At 40.6% G+C, this 19,208-nt stretch overlaps 2 long non-coding RNA genes across 9 annotated transcripts in view; one reads left to right on the top strand and one right to left on the bottom strand.

The window, feature by feature from the left end:
• The window catches only part of LOC143683497 (uncharacterized), an 86,977-nt gene extending 71,102 nt beyond the window's left edge, over positions 1–15,875 (top strand). Inside the window, exon 4 of the long non-coding RNA XR_013175490.1 lies at positions 15,675–15,875. This is a non-coding gene — a long non-coding RNA (uncharacterized LOC143683497). The remainder of the gene's footprint in view (positions 1–15,674) is intronic.
• The window catches only part of LOC143683495 (uncharacterized), a 151,273-nt gene that overhangs the window by 60,323 nt on the left and 71,742 nt on the right, over positions 1–19,208 (bottom strand). For all 8 annotated transcript variants that reach the window (XR_013175483.1, XR_013175481.1, XR_013175477.1 and 5 more), the window contains one exon: positions 12,227–12,323. This is a non-coding gene — a long non-coding RNA (uncharacterized LOC143683495). The remainder of the gene's footprint in view (positions 1–12,226; positions 12,324–19,208) is intronic.

Raw genomic sequence — 19,208 nt, 5'->3', positions numbered from 1 at the left:
CTCTACTATATTCCCAGCACTGTTTAGATGTTCTAAGGAAGCAGAGAACCTAAATAACATGATAATGAATTAGACCTAAAAATATAGAACACTGCACTTAAAGCAGCACAATCTACATACTTCAGTGCTCATGGACCCTTCTCTAGGATCGAGCACATGCTTGAGCACAAAACAGGCCTTCAGGTATTTTTTTTTTAAGATTGAAATTATACAAAGCACTTTCTCTGATCATAATTGAATGAATTATGGAATTCATAATATAGCCAGAGAACTGGCAAATTCACAAACATAAGGAAGTTAAATAACACACTCTGAAAGTCAATGGCCCAAAGAAGATATTGCAAGAGAAATCAGTAAGTATCTCAAGATGAATGAAAAAAAAAAAAAAGAACACAAAATAGCAAAACTTATGGGATGATGGGAAGGCAGTGGCGACAGGGAAATTTATAGCCCTAAGAGACTACCTTAAAAAGGGAAAAGAGCTAAAATCAGACAGCATAGTGTAAAGGAGGGGCCAGAGAAAGAACAACAAACTAATCCCAAAGCAAACAGAAGGATAGAAATTACAAAGATTAGAGCAGAAATAAATGAAATTGAAAGCGATAGAGACAATCATTAAAATCAAAAGTTAATTCTTTCAGAAGATGAATAAAACTGGCAAAAGCTTAGCTAGACTGAAAAAGACTAAATGAGAGAATGTGAAAATAAAAAATAATGAGGGGTCATTACCACGGACATTGAAAAAATAACTAGGCAATACTCTAAACACCTGTAAGCCAACAAATTACAAAACTTAGAAGAAATGGACAATTTCCTAGAAAGACACAAACAACCTACACTGACTCGAAAACAAACAGAAGACCAGCAAGCCAGTCACAAGTAGAGATTGAATCAATGTTCAAAAACCTCCCAACAAAGAAAAAAGCCCAGGACCCCATGACTTCTCAAGTGAATTTTACCAATCATTCTAAGAACAATACCAATCCTGCCCCAACTCTTCAAAAAAAAATTCAAAGGGAAGAGCAACTTACTCATTCTATGAAGCCAACATCACCCTAATATCAAAACCTGCTAAACATACTTCAAAAAGAAAACCAGAGACTGATGGCTACAATGAACCTTCATGCAAAAATCCTCAACAAAATCCTTGCAAGTCAAATCCGACAGCACGTTACAAGAATTACACACCATGACAACTGGGTTTTAGTCCAGGTATGCAAAGCTGGGACAACGTGAGAATATGCAAATCCAAGGAAAAAAAACCCACATGATTTTTTTTCTTTCACATGCTCTTCACTGATGCAGAAAAGTCATTTAACAAAATCCAGCATCCTTTCTTCATAAATATTTTTAAAATTAGGAATAGAAAGGAACGTCCTCAATATGATGAATGGCATACACAGAGCTTACATCATTCAACAGTGGGAGACTGAAAGCTTTCCCTCTAAGACCGGAAACCAGATAAGGATGCCTGCTGTTACTGCTGTTGTTCAATATTGTGCTAGAGATTCTTGGTAATAGCAATTAGGCAAGAAAAAGAAATAAAATGCATCCAAATCAGAAAAGAAGAAGTCAAACTTTCCCTTTTTGCAGACGATATGATCTGGTATTTAGAAAGTCCTGAAAAACTATAACAAAGCTACTGGTGCTAATAACTGAGTTCAGCAAAGCGGCAGGGTGCTAGAACGAGGTGCAAAAATCAGTAATGTTTCTATACACTAGTAATGACCTATCCAATGAGGTAATCAAGAAGCAAAAATCAGGGCGGGCCACAGTGGCTCAGCAGGTAAGAGTGCTTGCCTGCCATGCCTGAGGACCCGGGTTCGTTTCCCAGTGCCTGCCCATGTAAAAAAAAAAAAAAAAAAAAAAAAGCAAAAATCAATTTACAATAGCAACTAAAAGAATCAATCATATAAGAATAAACTTAACCAAGGACAGAAAGAACTTGTCCATGGACAACCATAAACATTGCTTAAAAAAAAAATCAAAGACGACCTAAATAAATGGAAGGGCATTCTGTGTTCATAGATTTAAAGGTTAGATATGGTGAAGATGTCAATTCTACCTAAATTGATCTACATATTCAATGCAATACCCATCAAAATTCCAACAGCCTACTTTGCAGAAATGGAAAACCTAATTATGAAATTTATTTGGAAGGGTAAAGGCCCTTGCATAGCCAAAAATATCCTGAAAAAGAAGAACGAAATGGGAGGATTCATGTTCCATGGCCTTACAGCATATTACAAAGCTACAGTGATCAAAACAGTACAGACCTCAGATCTATGGTCAATTGATTTTTCACAAGGCTGCCAAGTCCACCCAACTGGGACAGAACAATCTCTTCAATAAATGGTGCTAGAAGCATTGGATATCGATAGCCAAAAGAATGAAAGCGGACCTCTATCTCACATACTATATAAAAATGAACTCAAAATAGATCAAAGGGCTAAATAAAAGTTATAGCACCAAAACCTTCTGGGAAGAGGATGGAATAGGATAGGGTGAGTTCACCCCTGCTCTGTGGATCAATGAGAGAAGGGACAGATCAAAAAGACCAGGACCAGAAGTGCCAGGCATTTCTGGGTTGGCTGTGGGCAGGGGCAACTGAAATACCCAGCCCCACAGCCCAAGTTCATCCCAAACAGGAACCTGGGGACCACCTGACCATCAGGTCTGCAAGTGGAGCCTCCACTGAGGGGCACAGTGTTCACCCCCCAGCCCTGGGGTTGGCGGCTCTCAGCATGCTCCAAGACTCACAGTCCCTGGCTACAATTACGGTGGGTCTCCATCTTGTTCTGACAGCTGCAGCACTTGGGGAGAGACAGGCCTGAGGAGGAAGACTTGGCTCAGGAGCGTTTAGAATTGCATTCCCTTGTGCCTGTCTATACCCCAGAAAAGCCATGTCCTTTAATACTGATTCAATATTGTAGGGTGGAAACCCTTTAGATTGTGTTATCTCTACATAGAAGTAGCATGTACAGTTGTGGGGATGACCTTTTAATGAAATATTCTCCATGAAGTTCTGACTCTGCCCATTCATGGTGGGTCTTAATCAGTTTACTGGAGTCCTTTAAAAGGACATTTTGGAGAAAGTTCACAGCTGATGCAGAAGCTTGGAGAGCAGAAGTGACAGAGGCAACAGGAAACCGAGAAGTTTGGAGAGGCAGAGCCCAGCAGATGTCACCATGTGCCTTCCCATGAGATGCTAAGCAAGCCGGAACCTAGAGCGGTGTCCTGGCAGAGCTCAATGAAGGCTCACAGGAGCTTAGAGAGGAAACCACAGACAATGGAACTGGGAACAAAGACCACAGATGCCAAGCACATGCCTTCCCAGCTGACAAGGTATTCCAGACAGCATCGCCCTTGCTTGAGTGAAGGTAACCTCTTGGTAGTGACTTAATTTGGACATTTTCACAGTCTTAGAACTGTAAACATGCAATTTTTAAAATTCCCTTTTTAAAAGCCATTCCATTTCTCGTGCATTGCGTTCTGGCAGCTTAACAAACTAACACACTACCCATGAGATCTGGGCCTCAGTTTGGCAGGGAATTACTGACAAACCAAGTACAAAAGGGGGGCTTCAACACAAACCTCAGCAAACACAAAACCTTAGGTGAAGAAAACGAACTTGCAAAACAACCTTATTAAGGTAATCAAATGCACGGAAAGCAACAGAAAATCACAAACCATGCGAGGATTCAGGAAGATATGGCCTAGCCAAATGACCACATTAAAACACCGGAGGGGACAGAGAATTTGGAATATTTACTCAAGAAGGTTCATAAGGACGTAAAGGATATCAAGAATACATGGGAAGAGCAAAACAAATTTGAAAGAATGAATACAAAAAGAGCAAATTTCACTGAAATGAAAGATACTGTAGACCAAACTAAAAATATACTAGAGAAACTCAACAGTAGATTTGAAAAGGCAGAAGAAAGAATAAGTGAGCTAGAAGACAGGATAAATGAACTCAAGCATACAAAGATCAAACAGCAAGAAAGCTAGAAAAATAGAACAGGATTTCAGGGAAATGACTGACAACACCAATGTAACTATCATCAGTGTCCTGGAAGGAGAAGACTAGGAAGCAGGACTAGGAAGGACTAGGAAGATTAGCTGAAGAGGTAGCTGGGGAGAATTTCCCAACTATTATCAAAGATGTAAATACGAAAATCAAAGAGGTTCAATGAACCTCAAACAGAATAAATGCAAATAGAACTCCCCCAAGACACATACTAATCAGATTGTCAGATGTTGAAAGCAGTGAAGCAGCAAGAGAAAAATGGTTCACCACATGCAAGGGAAATCACATAGGACTAAGTTCGGACTACTCAACGGATGCCAAGAAGATGAGAAGGCCATGGTATGATAGCTTCAAAGATCCCGAAAGAGAAAGGCTTCCAGTGAAGAATTCTTTATCCAGCCAAGTTGTCCTTCAACCTTGAGGGTAAGAATAAAAATCTTCTCAGACAAAGGCTAAGAAACTTTGTCAACAGGAGGCATACAGTACAAGAAATAGTAAATGGAGTTCTGCTGGGTTAAAAAAAAAGAGAGATAGGAGAGGGAGGTCTTGAGAAGGGCACAGAATTGAAAAGTATCAGTAAGGGTAACTTAAAGGATAAAAAGAAAGAGAGGGAAAAGAATATCTAGATCTGACAAATAAAAACTAAAGAATAAGATAGTAGATTCAAGAACTGCTTTTACAGTAATAACTTTAAAGGTTAACATTCTAAACTTACACATTAAAAGATACAGATTGGCAGAATGGATTAAAAAACATGATCCAGATATATGCTGCTTATAAGAGACTCAGACCCAGGTATACAGAGGGATTGAAAGTGAAAGGATGGAAAAAGATCATCCATGCAAGCTGTAGAACTAATATCAGATCAGATAAAGTAGAACGTAAAGACATTATAAGAGACAAGGAAGGGCACTAAATATTAATAAAAGGGACAATTCACCAAGAAGAAATAACAAAAATTTCTATACTCCCAACTAAGAAGCACCAAAGAATATAAGACAAACATTGGCAAAACCAAAGGGTACTACAGAGAATTCAACAAAACCAGTGGGACACATCAATACACCACTTCCCTCTGTACATACAGATGCAGACAGAGGATCAACAAGAATAGAGAACTCAATGTGATAAAGGAATTGTAGCTCACAGACATATACAAATCATTCTGCCTCATATAGCAGGTTCCATATTCTTCTCTGGAGCTCATGAAACGTTTTCCAGGATCAAGCATATGCTGGTTCACAAAACAGGGCTTTATAAATTTGATAAGGTTGAAATTATTCAAAGCACTTTCTCCCACAACAACAGAAGGAAGCTGGAAATTACTAACCACCATAGAATCAGGGTTTTCATAAATATATGGAGATTAAATAATTTCTCCAAAACAATGAGTGGGTCAAAGGAGAAATTACTAGAGAAATAAATAAGTATCTGGAGATGAATGAAAATGAGAGTACAACATGTCAGAATTTATGGGATGTGGAAAAGGCAGTGCTGAGAGGAAAATTTATTGCCCTAAAAGCCTATGTTGACAAAAAGAAAGAACAAAAGTCGAGGACTTAACTGCACACCTGGAGGAACGTGAGAAAAAAACAGCAAACTAACCCCAAAGAAATTGAAAAATAACAAAGAGCAAAGCAGAAATAAATGAATGGGATCACAAAAAAAAATAACAAAGAATCAACACAACCAAAAGTTGGTTCTTTGAGAAAAATCAGTAAAATCCACCGACCACTAGCAAGGCTGACAAAGAAAAAACGACAGAGGTTGCAAACAAACAAAATCAGAAATGAGAGTGGGGGGGGGGTCGTTACCACAGACCTGAAGAAATAAAAAAAATCATAAGAAAATATTATGAATAACTATAAGTCAACAAACTAGACAGCTTAGATGAGATGGATAAATTCCTATAAGCACGAGAACTACTTACACTGATCTGAGAGGAAATAGAAGATCTCAACAAACCAATAACCAAGTCATCAAACGGTCCCACACAGACAAGCCCAGGGCCAGATGGCTTTGCAGGGGAATTTTATCAAACATTCCCCCCAAAAACTAACACCAATCCTGCTCAAAATATTCCTGAAAAATGAGGAACAAGGAACACTACCTAACTCATTTTATGACTCTAACATCACTCTAATACCAAAACCAGGTAAAGATGCTAAAAGAAAGGAAAACCACAGGCCGATCTCCCCAATTTACATCGATTCAGAAACTCTTAACAAAATAATAGCAAAAAAAATTCAACACATTAAAAGAAGTATACATCACTACCAAGTGGGGTTTATGCCACAAATGCAGGGGTGGTTCAACATAAGAAAATGAATCAATGAAATACAGCACAACAACAAATCAAAAGGGAAAAATCACATGATCATATCAACTGATGCTGAAAAAGTGTTCGTCAAAATTCAGCATCCTCTTCTGATGAAACACTTTCAGAGGCGGGAACTAAAGGACGCTTCCTCAGCATGTTAAAGGGTACATTTGAAAACCCATAGTCAGCCTCACATTCAACGGTGAGAGATTGAAAGGTTCCCTTACAGATCAGGAGGCAGACAGGGATGCCCCCGGTCACTGCTGTTATTCAACATTGTACTAGCTGTTGTAGCTAGAGCCATCAGGCAGGAGAAAGGAATAAATGGTATCCAAATAAGAAAGGAAGAAGTAAAACCTCTACTATTTGCAGATGACATAGTTTTATATTTGGAAAATTCAGAGAAATCTATGGCAAAGCTACCTCAGCTAATGATTTCAGCAAAGTGGCCAGGATACAAGATTAATGTACAAAAATCAGTGATGTTTCTACACACAAGTAATAATCTAACTGAGGAGCTAATTAAAGGGAAAAATCCATTCAAAATAGCAACTAAAACAATTAAGTGTCTAGGAATAAACTTAACCAGAGATGTTAAGAACCTGTACACAGAAAATACAAAACAATGCTTAAAGAAATCAAAGAAGAAAGAAAGAAAGAGATGGAAAGACACTCTGGGCTCATAGATAGGAAGGTTGAATATCGTTACGATGTCAAGTTCATCTATAAATTCAATGGAATAGCAATCAAAATTCCAACAACCTACTTTGATGACTTGGAAAAACTAGTTATCAAATTTGTTTTGAAGGAAAAGAAACCTTGGAAAGCTAAAAATATCCTTAAAAAAAAAAGAAAGCAGTCGTAGGACTGACTCTTCCTGATTTTAAACCTTATTTTAAAGCCACAGTGGTCAAAACAGCATGGTACTTGCACACAGATAGAAATATTGACTAATGGAATCAAATTGCAAGTGCCAAGATAGACCACCAAATCTATGGTCAACTGATGTTTGACAAAGCCCCCCAAATCCCCCGAACAGGGACAGAACAGTCTTTTCAGTACATGAACACGGGAGAACGTGATCTCAAGGGCGAAAAGAATGAAAGAGAACCCCTACCTTATGCCCTATATGGAAATTAACTCAAAATGGATCAAAGACTTCAATATAAGACACAGTACCATACAACTATGAGAAGAAAATATAGGGAGACATCTTCAAGACCTAGGAATAGGAGGTAGTTTCTTAAACTTTCAACCTAAAGCACAAACAACGAAAGGATAAAGATAGATAAATGGAAACTCCTCAAAAATCAAAAGCTTCTGTGTGCCTCAAAGGACTCCATCAAAAAGATGAAGCAGCAGCGAACTCAATGGAAGAAAATTTTCGGAAACTACGTATGAGACAAAGATTTGATATCCTGTGTACATCAAGAAGTTATACAACTCCAAAACAAAAGAGCAAACAATCCAATTTATAAAATGGGCAAAGGATATGAATAGACAAGTTTTCCCAAGAGCAAATACAAATAACTTAAAAGCACATGAAGAGCAGAATAGCTAAGAGGGAAATGCAAATCATGACTATAACGAGATAGCACCTCACACCTGTAAGAATGGCCACTTTTAAGCAAACAAGTAACTACACATGTTGGAGAGGATTGGAAACATTGGAATTCTTATTCACTGCTGGTGGGAATGAATAGTGGTGCAGCTGTTGTGGAAGACAGCTTGGCAATTACTCAGAAAACTACATATCTAGTTGCCCTATGACCTGGCAATAGCACTACTCGGTATGTGCCCCAAAGAGCTGAAAGCAGTGACCCAAAACAGGCATTTGCACACCGATGTTCATAGCAGCATTATTCACAATTGCCAAAAAATGAAGACAATCTCAGTACCCATCAACAGACGAGGGGGTATACCATCGTATGGTATAGACATAGGATGGAGTATTATGCAGCAGTAAGAAGAAATGATGTCCTGAAGGAATGACGAGATGGATGAGCCTTGAGGACATAATGCTGAGCAAAATAAGCCGGATGCAAAAGGACAAGGTACAGTATGATTTCACTATTACAACCTTGGTAAAGGTAAACTCAGAGGCTTATAATGTCGAATATCAGGGACCTAGAGATACACAGAAGCTAGAGATAAGTGAACAGTTAGCTAATGAGATTGAACTTAAGTGTAAAGGAATGGATAGAAATGAGGACAGTCCCTTAGTGGGTTTATGAACGTGCCAGTTTGAAAGTAATATGTATCCCAGAAAAGCCATGTTTTAATCCTGATTCAACCTTGCCAAGGCAGTCATTTGTTTTAATCCTTATTTAATACTGCAAGTTGGAAACTTTTGATCAGATTATCTCCACAGAGATGGGACCCACTCAATTGTGGCTGTGACCTTTTGATTCGATGGAGATGTGACTCCACTCATTTCAGGTGGGTCTTGATTAGTTTCCTGAAGTCTTTTAAAAGAGGAAACATTTTAGAGAGAATTGGAAATGACAGAAACAAGAAAAGCCTCAGAGCTGACAGACAGCAGGTATCGATGCTTGGAGAACAGAGACATGGATGTTTGGAGATGCTTGGAGCCCAGCAGATAGCACCGTGAGATATTAACCAAGCCAGAACCTGGAGAGAGCCAAAGGAAGCCAAGAGGTGAAAGCCAGCCCTAGAGATGCAAATTGAGGAACCCCCACAGGAACAGAGGCTGAAAGCAATGGAGCCTAGGAGCAAGGGATCAGCAGATGCAAGGTAACTCTTGCTGGTGCCTTAATTTGGACATTCTCACTTCCTTAGCACTGTAAACTTCTAACTTATTAAATTCCCATTTTAAAAGCCATTCCATTTCTGGTATATACCATTCCAGCAGCCTATGAACTAATACAGTGAGTAAACATTGTCATATTGAAGGCAGACATGATTGAAAGAGGTTGTATAGAACCATGTATGAGCATGGATTAACACTACAGATATAAATGAGTTTGTTCATGAACTACTGCAAAGGTTTGCTCTTGTACGAAGGGTCAATTATAGAGGGGCATGGGGGAAAACTCCTATAGCATGCTATGGCCTATATTTAATAGGAAGACATCAACAGTACCACAGCAAAACCATGGGTATATAATTGGGGTGGTGGGACAAGAGTTAAGGGGAGGTTGGGATTTTCTATTTGGTGAGAGAGTGTTTCTCTGTTATTTTTGTCTTTGGAGCAATGAAATGTGTCTAAAATTGAGAACGTTGACTGCACAACTAAGTGAGGATAATGTGCGACATACACTGTTGACTTTGGACATTATACATGATGCCCAGTGGATGAAGATGGCTAAGGGATGCCCTGAGAATCAGAAAGGCGAACTCTGGTGTACACATATGATGGAATATTAACGCGGCTTCAGAAAGGAATGAAGTCACGAGCCATACCATGAGGTGAACGGACCGTGGGGACATTATGTGATGTAAGATAAAGCCAGAAACAAAAGCACAAATATTGTATGGTCTCTTTCAGAAAAGACTTAAAAGATAATTGGGGCCTAGATTGAAAGCTTTTATAGCAGTGACATTTAGTCTGGAGCTGCAAATGCTATTTTTAGATTCTGAGAAGCTGTGCTATCTGTGCCTAACTTGGTATTCCCTGGAACTGCGGGCACCTGTGTGACACCTGAGACTCAGAGTTAGAGTCCTGCAGCTCTGCAGTTCAGTGTTGCTGCATACAACTGTTAAAGAACCGAAAAAGAGATCAGGCTTCAACTGGTGATAAGAATGAAGCTGATCCGGTCAGGACCAAGGTAAATCAGAATGCAGGGTAAAGGATGATATGGTCTGTATTTTAGAAATTCATCTACTGTATGAGACCAAAGCAAAAGGTTAATTTTGTCCAAAATTATGTCTGAAGTACATAATCTAGCTCAACCTCTCTGGATAGCTGATGTAAACAACCCAAACGCATGGGCCCCGGAGTGGGAACGAGGGCTGGTAATTCTGTATAGCTTAATGCAATACCCAGATAATCCAAGAGTATGTTGGGCAGGTAATCAAAAAGTATTGGCAAACTCCCTTGACAGACGGGAGAAAAAAGATAGAACTAGCAAACTTTCCCACAGGGGAAACACCTGATGCTGTCTCAGACATTAGAGAGACAGGCCAAGCCCTTGATCTTGATGCTTGCTCTACTTATTTCACAGGGGAGAAGCTAAGCCTACCTGTAATTAAGTCTAAGAGCTACTTCCAGAGAACCTCTTCTGTTGTTCAGATGCGGCCTCTCTCAAAGCCCAACTCTGCAAGGAAACTCTTTGCCCTCTCCCCTACGTGGGACATGACATCCAGGGGTGAACCTGGCCCTGGCACCGTGGGACCGACAATGCCTTCCTGACCAAAAGAGGGAAAAGAAATGTAATAACATAAGGCATCAGTGGAAAGAGAGTTCAAATAGAGCCGAGAGGCTATTCTGGAGGCTATTCTTATGCACGCTTCAGCTAGATAGTGCTAATTGCAGAGGTTTACAACCCTCAACCAACACATTTCCTGTAAACTCTGAAGAACACCTAGGGCTCTCTATGTGACATTCTACAGAAGTTTCACACGCTAAGATTATTTTTCAGAACCACCAACCTCTATATGGTTCACAGGCCAGATATGTCCAGAAACCCAGAGGGGCCAACCTCTCCAAGAACATCAACTTTTTCCAAACCCTATCCCATATCGTTGACACCCCCTTTTTAACATGAAAAGATTAAATGGATTTAGCACAAACACCCCTAAAGAGTGGGAGGAGGACGAGTTGTAACAGAGAAGATAGGATTTAAGAAATGAGTGTGACGGCTCTACTGCTATACTGATATTTTAGTCTCCAGAAGGAAAAAACCTGAAATTGTGGAACTGTAACCACACCAAATTTTGAAATCTGTTCTATTACATACAACTGGTCATAACGTACTTTGAAATTTATTGCTATTTTTATGTTATATTTTGTATTGTGAAATATAACATATAAAAGCAATAAATGTGATGATAATCTTGTGGTGGGTATTTTTCTTGTGAATAACAGCACAAATATAAAACATTATTTCATGAGCTAAAACAAATGTGTGTCACTAGTACAAGTAGCTAATATTAGAGTGGTGTGCAAAAAAATGCACCCATTGCACATTAGGGACTCTAGTTACCAGCAATATCTTTAAAAGCGTAGCAGGCAGGCCTTCCATTCTTTCTGGTTTAGCTGTGCTCTCTGAGGAAAATCCCCAAACCCCCTCTCCTTGCAGGTACGCGAGATAAGGCACATTTCCTGGTACAGAAACCCCCTCCTCCAGCCTTCAGGAACTGGTGAAGATGCACGTAGGCAAGAGAAGTCATCCCTGGGGTGGGGGCCCCTCAACGGTTCAGCTCTGGGCCATTCTCAGCTTAAATCAGCCAATTGTTTGCCTTGTCTTTAACATGTCAGAGAGTCTATAAAAGCTAAGGTTGCCTTTTGTTCGGAGCTCAGACTTTCAGAGGTTACTCGCTGAGCCCTATGGCCATAGCAAATAAAACCTGCTTCCCGAAACTACGGATCCTTAGTCTCAGCCTGTTCTAACCTGCAGCCTCGTTCCTGGTTTTCACGCTACAAAAGTATTTCCTCAGCAGTAACAAATGCACCACACAAATGCTCAGGCTCAATGATAGGGGGACAAGGGGTATGGGATGTTTCTAGGGTTTTTTTTTTTTAATAAGAAAAGTATTCTAAAATGTATTGTGGTGATGAATGGACAAATGATGTGATTAAACGAGCCACGATTGTATACTTTGAATGGGCTGGATGGCTTTGCGAGCATATCTCAATACAGCTACAATGAAAGAAAATTTAAAGTCAACATTAGTGAGAAAATACACAATCTTACCTGCAAATATTGGTGGAGAAAGGAAAAATATCCTGCCTGGGTCATATCCGGAGGCTCCATTGGAACTTCTGAGTCCTCCATCTGCCCCACCTCTGCCCTTTAACACATAAATAGGAGCAAAAGATCGGGAAAGGAGATGCTGCCCTACCTCCTCCTCCATCTGTCCCTTTACTAGATTCACCAGAGGTGAAGGGCCTGAGATAGGAATGGTCTGTCCCTCCAGTACCCGCTGTGGTCCTCCGTCAGGCCAGGGCCGCCCTCTAAGCCACCAGCTCATCGTCTTCTCCTAGCAGAGGGGGGCGACAAGCAGGGAGGCTCTGGGCTCCGCACGTGTGCACACACCACTCTCCACGTCAGATTTCTGCAACTGGGAAAATAACACCCCATTCTAGAGTGAAGACTCAAATTACATGAAGGCTTAGTTACTCCTTACCAGCCTGTAACCCAAAGTGGGCTTATTACTGGAAAAAAGGAAAAACGTGGGCATTAAACGAAAGCATCCCCTGAGAGTCGCAGAAGGGAGAGACCACCACCTGGGGAAACGGCAAAAGCTTTTCCAATGGTCCGTGTCACAGCTTTAGGCAAAATGGATGTACTAATTGAAAACAATGAAAAGAAGGGCATAGAAATACTCATCACAACCACGGCCACCTTATGGGTCTTAAATCCCACCAGCCTCTTTTAAACCTTTGAAAATCGAATTCAACTGACCAGGCCTCATTCTTTCTGGCTCTGTGCCCCGAGGCCCTTCCCACCTGTCCACAGGTGAAGGAACCAGGTACGGCAGCGATGGGAGGAGACTTGGGTGCAGAGAGATGGGAGAGGTGCACGCTGGCTTCAGCATCCTTCCTACTGCCCCTGGAGACTGGCGATGGCAGGCACGGGGGAAATGCTGCAGAACAGGTCCTGTTGTCCTGCGAGAACGCCCCGCTTACATGTATTTTCTCCCAGTGATAACCTTTGCAATGGTAAACACAATAAATCATTATTAAAACATAAATAACCCTGGAATGGGGGCAATTGAGTAAGACCGAATTGTTAAATTGCAGTAAGTAAAGGAAAATGTCTTTGAGAGTTATGGAAAAGTTTTTCTGCATTTATGCTTGGGACAAATTGAACAATTGTAGTATATTTTCTGGACCTTGTTAGTCAGTATACATTTGAGGTTGTTCATAAGTTTAACATATATAAAGGGACTTTTTTTAACCTCCAATGGAATAACAAAGCAAATACAACTGCAAAAAAAAAGAAATAAAGATCAGTGACAAAATCTAGTCCTCTTCCAGTTTTTACGACAACTTTTGAGCCAAACAAATACAATGTTATTTTCCTTGGGTTTGTTTTCCCTAAATTTACACGAGCATACTGATAAAATTTTAAGCTAGCATTATATTTATTACATCCGTAAGATGGTAAAAAAATTTAAGTTTGTGTTTAATGAAATTAAAATAGTTTCACAAACTATTTTTAAAAATAATTATGTTTTGTAGGATATTTAAAGACAGAATCAAAGGTCTTTTTGGTGACTTAAGGTATGTGGTATGTAAAATTTATAGGATGTGCTTTTTTAAGGAAAAGTGTGTAGTTTTGTCCTCGAGAATGTGTAAGGACAAGGCCTGGGTGGATGGGGAAAGTTGTGAGTGTTTGAGAAAGTTAATTCTGTCATGGTTGATGCTGCCCAAAAATTTGATAGGCTTGTTTATGATATTTTTAAAAGTTTTGTGCCAAACTGTATTCACATTGAATTTTAGTTAACGCTCAGTTAAAATCGTGCAAATTGTTGGTCTGCTCTTAATGAAAGATTATAAAGAGTTTTTCTTCGCCACCTGATTTATCTTATCCAGAAGAGAAAGATTCTATGTCGTTTCAGAATAATAGCCTTCTTAATGTTATGGTGACCTTATCATCCTTTATTTTAGAAGATGTCTTCTCACCAACTCTTTTTCTTACAAACTTATTAACTCTTTTACTTTTTGTTGTCACTTTGGTAAATAAGAAACCAAATATTGTTTCACAGCAACCCATTTCCCTGTTTAACATAACGTTCAAACCTAACAACTTTTGACCTTTCCTCCTCCCCCAAATCAAACCCTAATGGGTATCTTTTTTATTTCAAACTGTTTCAAGGGAGTTATTCTTCCACCATGTAAAAGAGAGATGCTAAAAACAGTTTAACATATTACATGAGGAGTGATTGGGAAGCGTTATCAAAATTAAAAGGGATTTTCTGAACTGCTGTAGGTTAAATTTGTATGGGTGAAATGTTCTTCATTTATTTTAGAAGTTGTCTAAAACTCTTACAGATGTGACAGTGTTCTCACCATCCATATCATATCCTGATACTGACCTGTGTGATGTTAGACAGCAGTGTTATGCTTTTAGTCGTGGTTTTCATTATTATCATTAGAACGTTAAAGATCCCGAAAATGGACAGATTTCCTTGTCAGTTACGCTACCTTAAGGCTTCTCAGCTGCAAGTGAGAACTTCATCTTCAACAAAAAGGGACTTTAAAAGTGAGACAAGGCAAGCATGTAAATTATGTCCTACCTGTTAACTACCATGACCCTAGTAACAATATAAAGGTGAGATGGGACAAAGCTTCTGGTACCGTTTGCAATTCACCCCAATATAAGTCCATTGTCAAATATTTTCATCTTGGGAAATTAGCTTCATTTAGAAAATGCTTCTCTCATTCTGAGATGCTTTGTTATTTGTGTATAACCTGGTAACTCCCTGAAACTCAAAATCAAAGCTCTCCACTTCTGGAAGTACTAAAGAAGCAGCACTACTCCATATAGCAACTGTTAAAGAAGCTGAAAAAAGATGATACTTCCATCAGGGACATGAAAGGGGCTGACCTGGTTAGGACTAAGGTAAATCAGAATACAGGGTAAAAGACGATATTGTCTGTATTGTAATTTCTGTGTGGACTAAAGGAAGAGATGTTAATTTTGTCCAAAATTTAAATTTTCTATGGTACATAGAAAATTGACCTGTCTGGTCAATTTATTTCATCAACCTGATTCAGCTTTATATGGCATAGAGAAACCTAGAATAGGGGATGAGATCTTAGTATTCTGTACAAGTCGATGTAATTCCCTGATGCATTTTGGGGCATAAAATGAAAAAGTATTTGCAAGTTCCCTTGAGGGACTGGGGAAAGAAAATATGGAAGTATAAATTCCTGGCCCCCTGGGGCACTCCTCCTATTCACTCAAGCAATAGGGGCTCCTAATTTACTCTAAAGTGTATGAGTCTTGCCTAATGAAAGGAAAACTTACTTCTGTAATGCTTAAGAGTCACCCCCTGAAAATCTCTCTCTCCCTCCATCTAAAATCTATAAAATATTATTCTCCTATGTAATACAGTTTTAAATAATCTAATTATAAAACTTCTATTCCTTTACTTAAAGCTATACTTTTCAATTCAATTCCATTTATTTTTCAGAGCCTCCAAGTTCTGAAACCCAGAGGTATCAGTCTCTCCAAGAACCGCAGCCAGTTTCTTTCCTCTACCCCATAATGCTGACACCCCTTTTCAGTATGAAAAAGTTAGAACAGTCATCACCCAGACTTCCCTCAAGATTGAAGAATGAACAAAAACAAAAAGGAGGAATTGTAACTGAGAAATTAAGAATTAAAAAATGATTATGACTCCTGAATCATTATATAGATTTTTTCTCTCTCTAGCATATCATAGAATAACCAGAAGTTAATACCTAATATTACTGAAGCTCAGCTAGTCTAAGCATGTTAATACTTGCTATTGTGATAGTCTCTAGCCTGGTCTCAGCCCCGGTAGACTTACGATTTTAACGGTAACAACTTCATCTCCTCTTATTTGACTCCAAAAACTCTGAACCCTTACACCAGGGGAGACAAATTTTGGGGCCATTCAGCCACCTGTTCTCCTGCTTCATGCTTAGCAGTAACTCTTTCTCTCCTCGAAACCCCAGGGTCATAGATTGGCTGTTACGTGCATCACGCAGAGAACCTCACTTTTGTTTGGTATCAAAAGTAGGAAATCTTGAGGTGTATATATGTTACTACAGTCAAAAGCATAAAAAGGAAAAGAAAATCACGAGCCAACTGCAGCATATTGCACACTGGAATACCACGAGCTGCGAAAGCGTATGAGGCGCTATGGACCCATCCCCAAGATATATCACTCAGGAGGAAACAAGCAACACCCAGGATGGCTACATTTTCCCTAAAGTTCAGGGGAAGATGGAGAGAGGGGACCTAAGCAAACATATACTCCCATTAGCTTATATTTGCATAATAAAACAAAGGAAGGATTAGTCAATCCACAGAATGGTTTCCTTTCACATAGGAGGTATGGGGATAGACGGGGTAAAAACAAGATGCCTCAATGTATGTTTATATATATATTTTTGTCACAGAAACTTAAGCGGCAACTTAAAAAAATCAAAGACCTATTTTTCCTTCCCTCTTCCAGCACACAGGTTACGTTCCTTAACACCTCAGTTTCAGGGCACACAGATAAAGTACTCTCCTGGCCTCATTAGGATCAGATCAGATCAGATGGATAACATCATCCACAAAAGCTTCCTCTTCAAGGAAAAAAACGTCTCCTCAGTCTAAGTAGCAAAAATATTTTCTGAGGTATGTCACTGATATATTTTTCCTGAGGCAAAGTTGCTGAATGATTCCAAATCCACTGTGAAAGCATCCGATCCTGTGATTTGCGCTTTATCTTTTTCCCCAGCCCCTGAAGTTTTTGCCAGTGACTCATGCTGACACCCACAAGGCTGCAACTTTCTCGTGGCTTCCCAGGTTTGCTTCTGGCTTCTGTTTCCTGCAGAAACTAGACTATTGCTCAAGCCCCCCACTGTGGGCTCAGCCGAAACTGGAGGACAGGGCACCCCAGGTCCTGGAGGCTGGCTCTGGCCTACGGATTCTTACAGGAATGTACTGCATTTCACCCAGCGGTTCTCGGCAGGCTGGGTTCCCACCTTCTTCCCAGAGCTCAGAGGACCTCCGAGGCCTCAGGGGGCTGGTGTGTTCCTCCTGACCCAAAACCAGGGGACACACTTTTCAAATAAGGACCCCAAGTTTCAGAATTGTCAGAGATTCTCACAAAAGGAACTTGGGGGAGGCAGCCAGCCGTTCTCCAGCATCCCTTCTCCACAGGGTCCAGCCAGGAAGCTGCTGACCAGTCCCAGCTGACTCTTCCCAACCCCCCTGCACCCAGGCAGGGCCGTGTGCAAGGTTCTGGCTGGGAACACGGGAGGGAAAAAGGCATGCCCACTTCCAGGGCAAGGCTGCTGCCAAGTGCCCTGCCTCCCCCAGGCTCCCTTCTTTCCTCTGCCAGCTGGAGCAGGTGCCGTGAGATTCCGAGGCCATGGCCAGCTGCGGCCCTGAATCCCCCCAGGGGAGAGCTGCCCCGGGGCTCTGCGCTTCAGCGTGAGGAAGAAACGAACGTCCTCTCTGTCTGAAACCCTATGTCCCCTGGGTCCTGGTTCTTACAGCCCTCCGTGACTTCAGCCAGGGCAATAAGATGTGCTATGTTTCCAACGTGCATGGCTCTAAGTGTGTTACACACACCATCACGCTGTACGTCCAGACCAACTCCAGGAAGGCTGCTCATTCCCAATCTGTAGATGGGGAAACTGAGGAAAGAGATGAATGACTTTACTCAAGTCTCACCGCCAAAAGGGCCAAATCGGGTGTGGTCTAGCCCACACTTTTAATCTCACGCTGCGTAATAAATATCATCAGTGTTACAGGTGGGGCATCCAGGAAACAGTCATACTGGATGACAAGGAACAGGAAGACAGACACTGACGCCTAATCACTGAGGCACGCTGGTGCTTTTTGCCATGCCACCATTAAGCCCTTCTCAGAGCAGCCCTGGGAGGCGGGAACTGTTGTGATTCCCATTTTTAGATGAGATGATTGAGGCTCAGGGAAGATGAGTAACTGCAGCTCATGAAATTGCTTAGTGGCAGCTCTGCACCCCTGCCCTGCACCCCACCTGAGCAGGGTCCCTCCCGTTAACCATGGGCGGAGTCACAGCCACCTGCATCCAAGTGCAGATCGCTCACACCCACTGTGGGGGTGGCCTGAGGGTCTGCCAGCCCCTCCCCACTGCAGCGCTGGGCTGGGAACCCCGGGACTGCAGGACACAGCGGCGCAGCCCGCACAGCTCTCTCCCTTCGCTTTTTACCCACACGGCAAGCAACGTCTGCAGGAGACACACAGGTCTGCCAGAACCCCACCCCAGTGCTCGTTTCGATATTTATAGTTTGGCAAAAAAATAATCAGGCAAATAAAATTGACTTGGATTTAGTACTTTTCCCCATGAGATATAATCTCATAATTACAAATATTGTGCATCAATGTAAAAAATATATATTTAAGAAGCAACACAGAAAAGAGTTATATTGTGATGATCATAAATATTCACGTACAGTTAAACTGGGAGCTCCTACTATTGGGTGTGTGTGTGTGTGTGTGTGTGTGTAAAGGCGCCTTGATTCTTCAATATGATTTCCAATTACAGCACCGAACAGTCTTAAAGCAAAACAATGCTGCGGATAAAATCATTTAGACTGAAGTGAAGACATTCTCAGAAAAACTGTTAGCCCATGCCCAAGGGCGGCTCATGAGGGAGAGACTGAGGCCACACGCAGCAGGGAGGGGTGAAAATCTACTTATCCATGCAATGTACAATGAGTAAAAACAAAATCAAAACAAAAAAAATTAGTAATTTAAATATTTCTAGTGGACATTTGCCTGTTTCATATGCATCTCTAGAAATGTATGCGTACATGTAAGTTTTTACTTTTTTTGTTTGTTTTTTTTTTCTATGCTGTAGGTTGGGGATACGTTTCATTCTTTTTCCATGTGACTTTCCTGCTATTACAGCACCATCTGTTGAAAATATATATTTTTGGAGGGGGAAGTGCATTACAAGTAAGTTTTTAAAAGGCATCGGTGTAACAGTCACATTTTGAAA

Source organism: Tamandua tetradactyla, chromosome 5 (assembly GCF_023851605.1).
Source record: "Tamandua tetradactyla isolate mTamTet1 chromosome 5, mTamTet1.pri, whole genome shotgun sequence".
Classification (NCBI taxonomy): domain Eukaryota; kingdom Metazoa; phylum Chordata; class Mammalia; order Pilosa; family Myrmecophagidae; genus Tamandua; species Tamandua tetradactyla.
Note: the sequence above shows the minus strand (reverse complement) of the source record. Positions and strands in the feature narration are given on the sequence as shown.